Genomic DNA, 11387 nt, shown 5'->3' on the forward strand with positions numbered 1-11387 from the left:
CAATAGAGAAGGATCCACTCACTACAAAAAAAATGAAATTATCGACTTTTTTTTGCCGACGCATTTGGAAAGCGTCGGCAGGTTGCGCTGACCTGCCGACGCTTTTAAAAAGCGTCGTTTATTAACGACGCTTAAAAGCATCGTAAACTTTGTGCGTGTCAACGCCGACGCTTTTAGCAAAAGCGTCGTTAAATAAATAAAATACCGATGCTTGTTAACGACGCTAAAAAGCGTCGGTAGGTTCGTTTAATACCCCTCTCCTCCCGTGCCCTAATCTATCTACCGCCGCCCCTTTAATTTCCACCCGTTCCTCCGCCGACCCCGGCCATCTCCGCCGCCGGCACCGCACCCGCCGTCCATGCGCACCCGCCGTCCACGCCTCACCTCCGTCCGCCGCTCCCCTCTGCTGCCGCGTCCGTCGACGCCGCGCCCGCGCGGTCCAAGCCATACGCCGTTCCCACCGACCGGCCCTCTCCTCCTCCTTCCCTTGTTCGGCTGCTCCAAGCTTCCCACCATCCCACTTCGCCATTCGGCCACCCCAAATCGAAGGGAAACAAAGCCTGCTCGGCCGCTCCACAGAAATTTTGTGTGAGGGGTTTCTTTTCATCTGTCCTTTTCTGTTCTTTTTGGTTTTTCTTTTTCTCCTTTTTCAATTTTTATGTTTGTCAGCGTCAGTGATGTTTAACGTCGTTTTGTTATCCTTGCACTTTGATTGCCGGTGAAGAAATTTTGCGGGAAATCATTGACTGAGATGCTTCTTTTATTCTTAATTTTATTTCTCTTGTGCTGTATCTCCGGATTAATGATGCAACCATAATCTGCGTTATGTTTCTGTAACTCCGTTGAAGGATTTGAACATGATGTGTATCTACTGAGATCTGGTAAAATAGCTTTGGTGTTTTCTGCAAAGATATTATTCTAAACATTCTGGGGCATGTTTATGGGTCGCAAGAAAATTTTTGGTTTGTTTCTTATGACAAGTTTCGAGTCCTGAAAGTCCCTTTCTTTTTTAGTTTATTTTTTCAATTGGATCAATGATGCCCGTAGTCCGCGTTATCTTTCCGTAACTTCGTTGAAGGAATTGAAGATGACACCGATCTACCGAGATCTAGTGAGACTATGTAAGGATGCTGATCCATTCTAGAGGTTCATGCATTTTTGTTATTCTTCCGGTCCAATCCTTTGAGAATACTAACGCTTTTGGATCTTGCTTCCCCCCTTCTGTTTTTACCTATTTTTGGTAATCCTTTTGTTGACTTCACTTATCTAGTTTCTAGCTTGCCTCTTGATTCAATACTAGAGTTTCTTTTCTATTATACCACAACTTGATTTATTTTTATTTGTTTCAGATCAACTCAGCAGTTATCTGTGGTTCCTATTAAACACATCTGTGTAATTGTATGAAAATATGCTTATGCACCCACTGCCTGTTTATTTCACGGTAATATGTGGTAACAAAGAATCTAAGAATTCCTAATATGAATGGAGTGATGATCCATTCATATTGGGGTTTGTGTGAGGGGTTTCTTAGGTTTCGTTGAGGAGAAGGGCCTGAACTTTCCATCTCCACAGATGTAACGTGATAAATTATTTAACTTTGGACCATCTGTTACTCTGTTCTCACAGCTTAAGCACATATGTACATGCATGAAACCAGGAAATGTATAAAAAGTTCTATCAGTTACATGTTTGCATACATATACATGTACATAGGTATATCACACTGCCCCATTTCCCTGTCAGATTATTATATACATAAACAGATTAACCATAAGTCTGGGATCTAGTTATGAAGATTAGCTCGAAATTTACATATGAAATTCTTGGCAGACCTGAGGCTCTTGTCAACTTCATTAAACAATTTGTTTGTGAATGACTTGAGTTTGGGTCTCAGTTGAATATGCTACTCAAGCTTGGCATGATTATAAAACAGGTGAAGCTTGAGCCAGACTTCACTTCCTCGAGCTTGGCTTGTTTACGTCTCTAGCGATCATTTCTTCTCCATGATACTGATGAAATATATACATCCATAATTAGTAGTATTTAGAACTAATTGATGGTGTATTTATTATTATTCTTCGAAAAAAATTGTGACAAGTTCTTTGCATAGTCAGATTATAAACATGTATCTGTCAGATTAGGAAAAGGAATATTCGTGAAGGATCATGAGTCAGGAATCATTAGGCACTGATTTACTACTCATAACAATGCATGTTAAAACTGAATTATATAAGTCCAATTTTGGGTGCTGATATTGAAAGCCCAACCGACATTGACAGTGACTACCAGCTATTTAATTCACTTGGTCCTCTCAATCCCACTCATTATCCATTAACTTGATTTTTTTACCACATCATCATTATTAGGAGAAGATAAGAATCAAATTGAAGTATGTAGTATTGAAATTACTGCATCAACTGTATCATTGACGTCTTATATAGGTGAAAAAAGTTACTGTACTTCAATATATAATGAAGTAAAATGTTCAATGTATATTAATATTTTTACATATATAATGCTTTGATATATGGGATAGGTTTAGGTAAAGTCAACCGATTTGGATTCGATTCGATCAAATCAAAATTGGACAATAAAGATCATACATTAATGATTTAAGCCATTAGATATGATATATTATCTTAAAACTACTTAAACATCGAAAATCATATGATTTGAAGATTCCTAACTTATACATCAAATGATTAAAAAATATATTTAATTTAATTTAGGTTATCCAATTTTTGACTACATAATGCATAGAATAGGACTTTCTAAATCATATAATTTTTTACGTACATACAAATTTGAGATAGTAGATCGCGTCCAACTATTTGAATCATCAATATAGAATCTTCATTATAAAGTTTTGATTTAACTGAACGTAAATCCAGTTACGATCGATCTCTTTCTACTTAAATTTTGTCTCTCTCTATATATATATTATTTCATAGTTTCATGAATCCTGATTGATTGCTTATCTGACATGTGGCGCTCGTTATGTGGCTGACCCTGATATCGTGTGGCCTACGTTATCCTTATCTTCGTGACTGATGAAGACTAAGCATCTGGATTAAGCTGGGCCAAGTTTCTTTGTCCACTACTCCCCAAGTTAATATCAGGTATTAAATCAAGTTAATTATGAATTAATTTTAAAAAAAATTACATTGCATAGAAACATAGACCCGTCTTTTGATTAATGTACATATTCTATTGTATCCGTACATTTATTTATTTTTGTACGGTAAAAGAATTATGTACATTGATCAATTGATTGTCCAGTATGGACAGTTTGGAAAATGTGAGTAATTCTATAGGTCATTACCATAATCAAATGGTATGCTGAGGGTTCGAAAAAAATTTCGGATGGTATTTTCCTTTTGTTCTTCCTATACGGAAGAACTAAGGGGAAATGCTGCCGAAATTTTTTTTGGCTCTTGTTGCATATCATTTGATTTCTGTAATTGACCTATAGAATTAATGCATTTTTGAATGGGATAGGACCTTCTTTACCTATTAGTTGATGATAGCAAGCATTTACTATGTAAACTTTATCTAGCTGTTATTTTTTTGGATTTTATGAAATGACTGATATTTTTTACTCATTGCATTAATATAGATTGTATAATTTTTTTTATTTTTAGATAAATTGCAAGTTCGGCATTTTTATCCTATAATGACAAAAGTTGGATAAATAAACCAAGGAATAGTAAAGAATATTTAGATGGAGTTCATGACTTCATTAAATTTGGTATGGAGAAAAGTAGTTTGAATGGAAAGATTTTATGTCCATGTCGGAAATGTGTAAATAGTTCTTCTTTAGATCCACAAAATGTTGAAGAACATTTGGTATGGAATGGTTTTTTAAGAGGTTATACCGACTGGATTTTTCATGGAGAATCTATGTTGCCAACATCATGTAACCAACCCCTGACTCATTTTGGATCCACTAGCCTGGAAGATAATTCTGCAAGAGATGATGATTAAGGGGTTTGATCACAGATGCTTTTGGATTTGATGTTCAAAATTTAGGAGAATCCAGTAGTATACAAGAAACAGTTGGGATGTTTGATGGATGTACGTATACGGAACGTATGCATGTTGAGGAGCCCATACATACATCTAATGATGAGACAGCTCGTTATCACACCTTAATGAAAGATGCAGACGAAGAATTATATCCGGGTTGTATAAAATTTTCTAAGATTTCTTTTCTTGTACATTTATTTCATATAAAATATTTGAATGGATGGTCTGGAAAGAGTTTTACTATGCTGCTCAAGTTATTAAAGATGCATTTCCAGAAAGCACTCGTTTACCACCATCGTATTATGAAGCCAAGAAAGTAGTAAAGGAATTGGATCTTGGATACGAAAAGATTCATAGTTGTCCGAAAGATTGTATGTTATATCGGGGTGAAAACGCTAATCAAGAGTCATGCAATGTATGTGGATCTTCAAGATGGATAACACAAAAAGAAGATCGAGATGATGTACTGAATGAATTGGATGCAACACGGAGTAAAAAGAAACCGATCAAGGTATTGCGTTACTTTCCTCTTATACCTAGATTGAAAAGGATTTATGCATCATCAAAAACAGCTTCATCAATGAGATGGCATCATGAAGGACGTACAAAGGATGGAATGTTGAGACATCCAGCAGATAGTCTTCAATGGAAAGCATTTGATGATAGGCATCCTGATTTTGCCTCTGATGTTCGCAGTGTTAGGTTTGGCTTAGCTTCTAATGGCTTCAATCCATTTCGGACCCTGAGTTCTACCTACGGCACTTGGCCAGTCTTTTTGATACCTTACAATTTGCCACCGTGGATGTGCATGAAACAATCATCACTTATCTTGTCAATGGTTATTCCAGGAGATAAGGGTCCAGGCAATGATATTGATATTTTTCTACAGCCTTTGATAGAGGAATTGAAATAGTTGTGGGAGGGTGTTGATGCATTTGATGCTTCCAACGGCCAAACATTTAAACTACGGGCAGCTTTGTTATGGACTATTAATGATTTTCCAGCATATGCCAATTTATCTGGCTGGAGTACAAAGGGACGGGTCGCATGTCCTTGTTGTGGAGATTCAACACATTCAATTTGGTTAAAACATGGAGGTAAATTTTGTTACATGGGACATCGTCGATGGTTGGAAGCAAATCATCCGTTTCGATTTCAGAAAGATTTGTTTGATGGTACTATAGAATTGGGATGTGCCCCTATTCCACCTTCTGGAATTGATGTTCATAGACAAATGGATGGCATGAATTACAGCTATGGTAAGCACTCAAAGTCCTCTAAAAAAAGAGGAAGGGATGATGTTGAAAGCTCAGTGCACGAAGGGTTACCAGAGGAAGTAGTATCAGTACTATAGATGCAGAGGTGTTTCAAGATCCAGACAATTATTTCGAGGATGAAAATGAGGAAGACACACAGATAGCATCTACACAATAGCCAAGTAAATATTTATGGAAAAAACGAAGTATCTTTTTTGACTTACCTTATTGGAAACATAATCTTATTCGGCACAATCTTGATGTCATGTATATAGAGAAGAATGTTTGCGATAATTTACTTGGAACATTTTTAAACCTTGATAGGAAAGAGCAAAGATAACATGAAGGCACGTCTTGATTTAAAAGAAATGGGTATCCGACAGGAACTTCATCCTAAAATGCTTGCTAATGATAGAATTTATGTGCCTCCTGCATGTTACACAATGTCTGCTCGAGAAAAGGATAATTTTTTGGGAGTTTTGAAAAGTATCAAAGTACCCGATGGATATGCATCAAATATTTCACGATGTGTGCATCTAAAGGATCGAAAACTTTCAAATCTTAAAAGTCATGATGGTCACATATTGATGTAAGATATTTTTCCAATAGCTTTAAGATCGTCATTGCCGAAACAAGTTGTTATAATTGTACTTCGATTATCGTCATTCTTTAAGGCATTATGTTCCAAAGTTATTGATCCTCGGGAACTTGATCAGTTAGAATCCGATATTGCGATTACACTTTGCCCGATGGAAAAGATTTTTCTCCTGGATTTTTCACTATTATGGTACATCTGCTCATTCACCTAGCTTCAGAAGTTAAAGTTGGTGGACCGGTACATTATAGATGGATATATCCTATTGAGAGGTATTATTACAAACCTTAAATCTTTTGATAATTTTATTAGAAACAACAGCATACTGATATTTTAATAAATATTTAATTCTTGAAGGTATCTTGTGCGTCTTAAAGATTATGTGCGAAATAGAGCCTATCCCGAAGGCTCGATTGCTGAAGCATATATTGCGGATGAATGTTTGACATTTTGTTCAAGATATCTTCAAGGTGTAGAGACTATTTTTAGTCGACCTCAACGGCATAATGACTTTATGAGAATGCAGAACTGTATAAGTTCTTAACTGCTGGAAAATTCTTGGGAAGAGCTGAAAGTATTGTACTTGATCAAAAATTCTTAGCACAAGCACATCGTTATGTGTTACTTCATAGTGACATAATATCTGACCATCGCAGGTTAGTATATTTAAGGAATGACATCAAAATTTAAATTTTATATTACATATAATGTTCTAAATGATATATTTATATTTTATGCAGTAAATTTTTAATTTATCAGAAATGAGCCAATCATAACATTCGTCCTAATGCAAGGATTGAACAGCGATGGTTGGTCGAGTTATTCCCTATGTGGCTTTCGAATCAGGTGTGATTTATATTTAATTATGGGATATATTAATTTTTGATACATATTTAATATCAGATAACTCAACTGCATTTCGTCATATCATTTTTTGTTAGGTATCAAAGATGATGGAGACAAATAATTCAGATGAACTAATAGCTCTTGCTCGAGGACCTAACAAGATTGTGAATAGATATAACGGTTTCATAATTAATGGCTTTAAATTTCATACTAGAGAACGGGAGAAATTTAGAAAAATACAGAATAGCGGTGTTATGGTGGAAGCGGATGAAAATCCTATTATGGTGCACTTAAAGATATCTATGAGTTGGATTATTATGGAAAATTTAAAGTAGTACTGTTTAGATGTGATTGGATAGACATAAACTCACCAAGGGGTTTGAAACAAGATGCAAATGAATTTACACTTATAAATTTTTCAAGGTTGATACACACTGGTGTGTTATTGAAGGATGACCCATTCATTTTTTCATCTCAAGCTCGTCAAGTATTTTATATACAAGACGCAAAAGATAAAGATTGGTTTACTGTCATCAAAATAAAACCTAAAGACTTATATGATATGGGAAACCAAGTGGAGGATGATGACGATGACACTTATACACAATGTATGCCCTACAATTTTGTGCCAGCTGATGATTTAAATGCTACGACGACGTTGGTTAGAACAGAATTCGAAGAAAACACTACTGCTTGATTGTTACTGGTAATAATTATTTATGATGTATATATTTTGCATTAATTATTGTGTTATTTTACTCCATATATTAACTGATTCTACCTTTTATTTATATAAATGCTAGGTGACATCATGCATCGCAGGGGACGATATGCTGGTGTGCAGTTTCAGTTTTCACAGACAGAGGCCAGTACGTCTTCTTCAGCACAGCAGCCTGAGGCCAGTTCAGCTGCACAGCATTCTGAGCCCTGTCCTTCATCATCAGCACAGCACGATCCTCCTGTTCATCAGCCAGATGATGAGATACACGTGCAGGGTATATATTGTCTTTCATGTAATTTTTTTTTTTTATTTTATGTATATTTATGATATAGTTACTTTTATGTATTTTTTGCAGACGGATCCGGGAGAGTACGCCCTAGACGCGGACCCACAGTAGTACGAGATGTGTGGCAGATGCATGAGGGCGAGAGGATTGTTGTGGAGTGCAATCAGCTAGGTCAGCCAATTAAGAAAGCTGCCTGCTTATTGACTTCATTTTTGGGGACTGTTGCTCGGAGGCCTCAGCTATGTCCGTTGGGCTATGCAAAATGGAATGACATACTTCCAACGTACAAAGTTGAGCTCCTCCGAGTTATAGAGGTAATGAATTGATCTTCATACTGTATATTAATTGTTAATCATTTATATAATTTATTTTATTTAATTTTTTTTTTATAGAGCAAGTTTGTTCTCCCTCCATCCACTCATGATTTTATAATGAAGTCTCTCAACCGCAAATGAAAGAATATAGAGCACAATTGAAGAAGGACTATATGAGATAGGGTATGACAGAGGAGGAGGTTGCTAGGAATTATCCTCCTGATGTACCCCCTCATCAGTGGATGGAGTTGGTTCATTATTGGTTCTCCGAGAGGGCACAGGTATATTATCTATTTATTATCTTTTTTCCTAAATATTTTATAAAAATATTGATTTTTATTATATATTATATATATAACAAGTTCTTTACTTTATTTTACAGACTTATTCTGCTATTGGTAGAGCTGCACGAGCAGCTCAGTCTGTTCCTCATACATCGGGGTCGAAGAGTTATGCACAACTCCGACAGGAGTTTGTATGTTCCTTAAACTTTCATAATTAACTTTTAATTTTTATGTTGAAATATTTATATAACTAATATCATTATGTATCGTGGACCATGTCTGTATCATGATACTCATATATTTTTTTAAATTATTATAACTGTTTGCTTAAAATTAAAATTATTTGTGTAGGAGGATGAGCATGGGAGGAAACCCGGACAAGTGGAGTTTTACCGGATGACTCATACTCATCAGGATGGTACTTTTGTTCGAGATGAGTCGAGAGATTTATATGTACGGCATTATTAATATTCTATTTTTTGCAATGATTTAAATTTAATTTTGTTAGCTATTAATGTATAACTCTTGTTTTCAAAAAAAATACAGGAGAGGGCTACATCTCTCATTGCGGAGCGTGACGACGAGTCCGCAGCATCTACGCAGCAGAGCCGTATCGAGGCCGAGGTGTTCACAGAGTTGATGGGACCAGAGCGCTACGGCCGAGTGAGGGTTATGGAGTAGGAGTCACCCCCACTCAGTTATCTGAGGTTAGTAGATATACGCAGCATGCTGCAGCAGATGCTCAGGATTCACGCGTTCGCAGACTCGAGGCGGAGATACAGGAGATTAGACAGAGTCGTGCCGCTGAGATGGAGGAGATGCGACAGAGCCGTGCCGAGATGCAGGCCATGAGGGGACAGATTGATCGCCTTACATCTTTATTAGAGATGTATGGTTCATCTCAGGTAAACACATAATATTAAATATATATTTTTTATTAATTTAATGATTTATATATTTTTATTTATAGATATGCAAATCATGCTTTTGATATGTTTCTTGTAGGCTCCTGGCACATCAGGCACCCGTCGAGATAGCGGCACGTCACGTGGAGACAACGATGACCATCCGCCTGCAGATTGATATTATTTTATTTTTATTGTATTCTTATATTTATTTATATTACTCTTGATTGTAATGGACGATTAGTACTTTATTTTTATTTATATAAAATATTATCTTTTGGTTTGGTTAAATTTTCTATTTAAGTTTGCTTTTGGTGTGAATGGTGGTGATTGTACAAGTGTGAATGGTGGTGATTGTACAGGTTTATGTTCGAATAATTGATATAATTTCGTACAGGAATGTATGTATTCTTTTTTTTTTGTAGATAATATCTGTATTTTTTTTTCTGTTAAAACCTTTAACGACACTTATAAACATCGTTAAAATTATTTTAACGACGCTTATAAGCGTCGTTAAAGATAAAAAAGCCGACGCTTCAAAAAGCGTCTTGGTAGAGTGGATGACGCGGAGTCATTAACGATGCTAAAAAGCGCCATTAAAATTACATTTTGCGACGCTTTAAAGCGTTGTTAGAAATATATTTAACGACGCTTATAAGCATCGTTAAGACAAGTTTAACGACGCTTATAAGCACCGTTATAGTTAAATTTTACGACGCTTTAAAGCGTCGTTAAAAAATAACGACGCTTTTAAAAAGCGTCGGCGCTTTTCATCTCCACTCTTATATAGGCGACGCTTTGCCGACGCTTTTCGAAGCGTCGTAAAGCTAAATAGCGACGCTTATTAGCGTCGTAAAATAACATTAATAGCGTCGTTAATGACCATTTTCCCTGTAGTGGCACATTTATATAAAAAAAATAAAAAAATAAATAGAATTAATAAAAATATAATTTATATTTTTTGCGACGGTATTTACTATCGTAAATAATGTATCGAAGATAATAAAAAAAGTTTTTTGCTATCACTATTTGCGACGGTAAAGTGCTGTAAAGAAAAAAAATTTTTTGCTACCACTATTTGTGACGGCAAAATGCTGTAAAAAATAATTTTTTTTTGCTATCACTATTTGCGACAGTAGATTGCTATAATAAAAAAATTTTTACTACCACTATTTGCAACGGCTATAGTTGTCGTAAAAATAAAATACTTATTTTCGATGATAAAATACGGTGGCAAAAAGTTATTTACAATGGTATCTTCTATCGCAAATAAATGTCACAAATACATCTTATATGATGCTTTTTTATGACGCAAGCATTTATCGTCGTAAAAAATTGTCGCAAAAATTTTTTGCAACGATATTCCACCGTCGCGAAGTTTTTACTGCGGTCGAAACGACGATAGTTAAAATGCCATCGCAAGACCGTCGTAAATATACTTTTGCGACAGTAAGTCATTATTAGCGACGGCAAAATACCATCGCAAAAAATACATTTTCCTGTAGTGAGTTAAAATCCAGAGATCCACTCTTCTATTGAAGTTCCTGGCTTTTCAAATTAAAATTTTACTACCACCTCCTCGTGCATAATTTTGTTTGTCAAAATGTTCAATCAATTGAGGTAAGTGCTTTTTAATTTAATATTCATGGTTATATTCCTTAAATCCTAGCTTGCTTTGCTTTTGCTACACAAGTGAGTCTCTCGTAACGTAGATGAGTGACAATACGTTTAAATGTTTAGGAATTGTTTTATTGGTGTGACAAATTTTTACTCATTTGAATGTTTTTTTTTTTCTGAAAAACTAATGCCCAGATATGTGATGCCTAAAAAAATAATTTTTATATATATGGTTAATCATATAAAAGTGGCACAATTTGTAATAACTTATATTTGGTTAAGTATTTATTTTTCTAAAAAATAATGTAAAATATTTATTATATTATTAATAAAAAAACTATTACCCATTATCAATTCATGTAAAAAATTATCTCAATTTTTAATTTAGAGAAAAGTGGCTTTTGCATATCCCACATAAATTTTTCTTTTCCACAAAATATGAGAATCTTATTCTAATGAAAAAACTATTTTTTTATCTCTCTTATTTGAAAATTTTAATCAAATATAAAATATTTTTTTTATTTTTTTATTGATCAT

The 11387-nt window shown here is 35.0% G+C and overlaps 2 long non-coding RNA genes and 3 other non-coding genes across 5 annotated transcripts; all 5 read left to right on the plus strand.

Moving 5' to 3' along the window:
- Window positions 1–665: 665 nt before the first annotated feature.
- On the plus strand, window positions 666–757 carry LOC140854998 (small nucleolar RNA snoR26). The gene has a single exon (XR_012138091.1). It is a non-coding gene; the product is annotated as a small nucleolar RNA snoR26 (small nucleolar RNA).
- A 36-nt stretch (window positions 758–793) lies between these two features.
- On the plus strand, window positions 794–883 carry LOC140855002 (small nucleolar RNA snoR27). Its single transcript, XR_012138095.1, has one exon. It is a non-coding gene; the product is annotated as a small nucleolar RNA snoR27 (small nucleolar RNA).
- A 142-nt stretch (window positions 884–1025) lies between these two features.
- Window positions 1026–1113, plus strand: LOC140855000 (small nucleolar RNA snoR27). The gene has a single exon (XR_012138093.1). It is a non-coding gene; the product is annotated as a small nucleolar RNA snoR27 (small nucleolar RNA).
- A 7060-nt stretch (window positions 1114–8173) lies between these two features.
- LOC140854696 (uncharacterized) lies at window positions 8174–8998 on the plus strand. The gene is made up of 3 exons (XR_012137877.1): window positions 8174–8325; window positions 8427–8781; window positions 8875–8998. It is a non-coding gene; the product is annotated as an uncharacterized lncRNA (long non-coding RNA).
- Window positions 8999–9000: 2 nt separating this feature from the next.
- On the plus strand, window positions 9001–9524 carry LOC140854695 (uncharacterized). Its single transcript, XR_012137876.1, has 2 exons — window positions 9001–9233; window positions 9334–9524. It is a non-coding gene; the product is annotated as an uncharacterized lncRNA (long non-coding RNA).
- Window positions 9525–11387: the final 1863 nt, after the last annotated feature.

Source organism: Elaeis guineensis, chromosome 1, assembly GCF_000442705.2.
Source record: "Elaeis guineensis isolate ETL-2024a chromosome 1, EG11, whole genome shotgun sequence".
NCBI lineage: Eukaryota > Viridiplantae > Streptophyta > Magnoliopsida > Arecales > Arecaceae > Elaeis > Elaeis guineensis.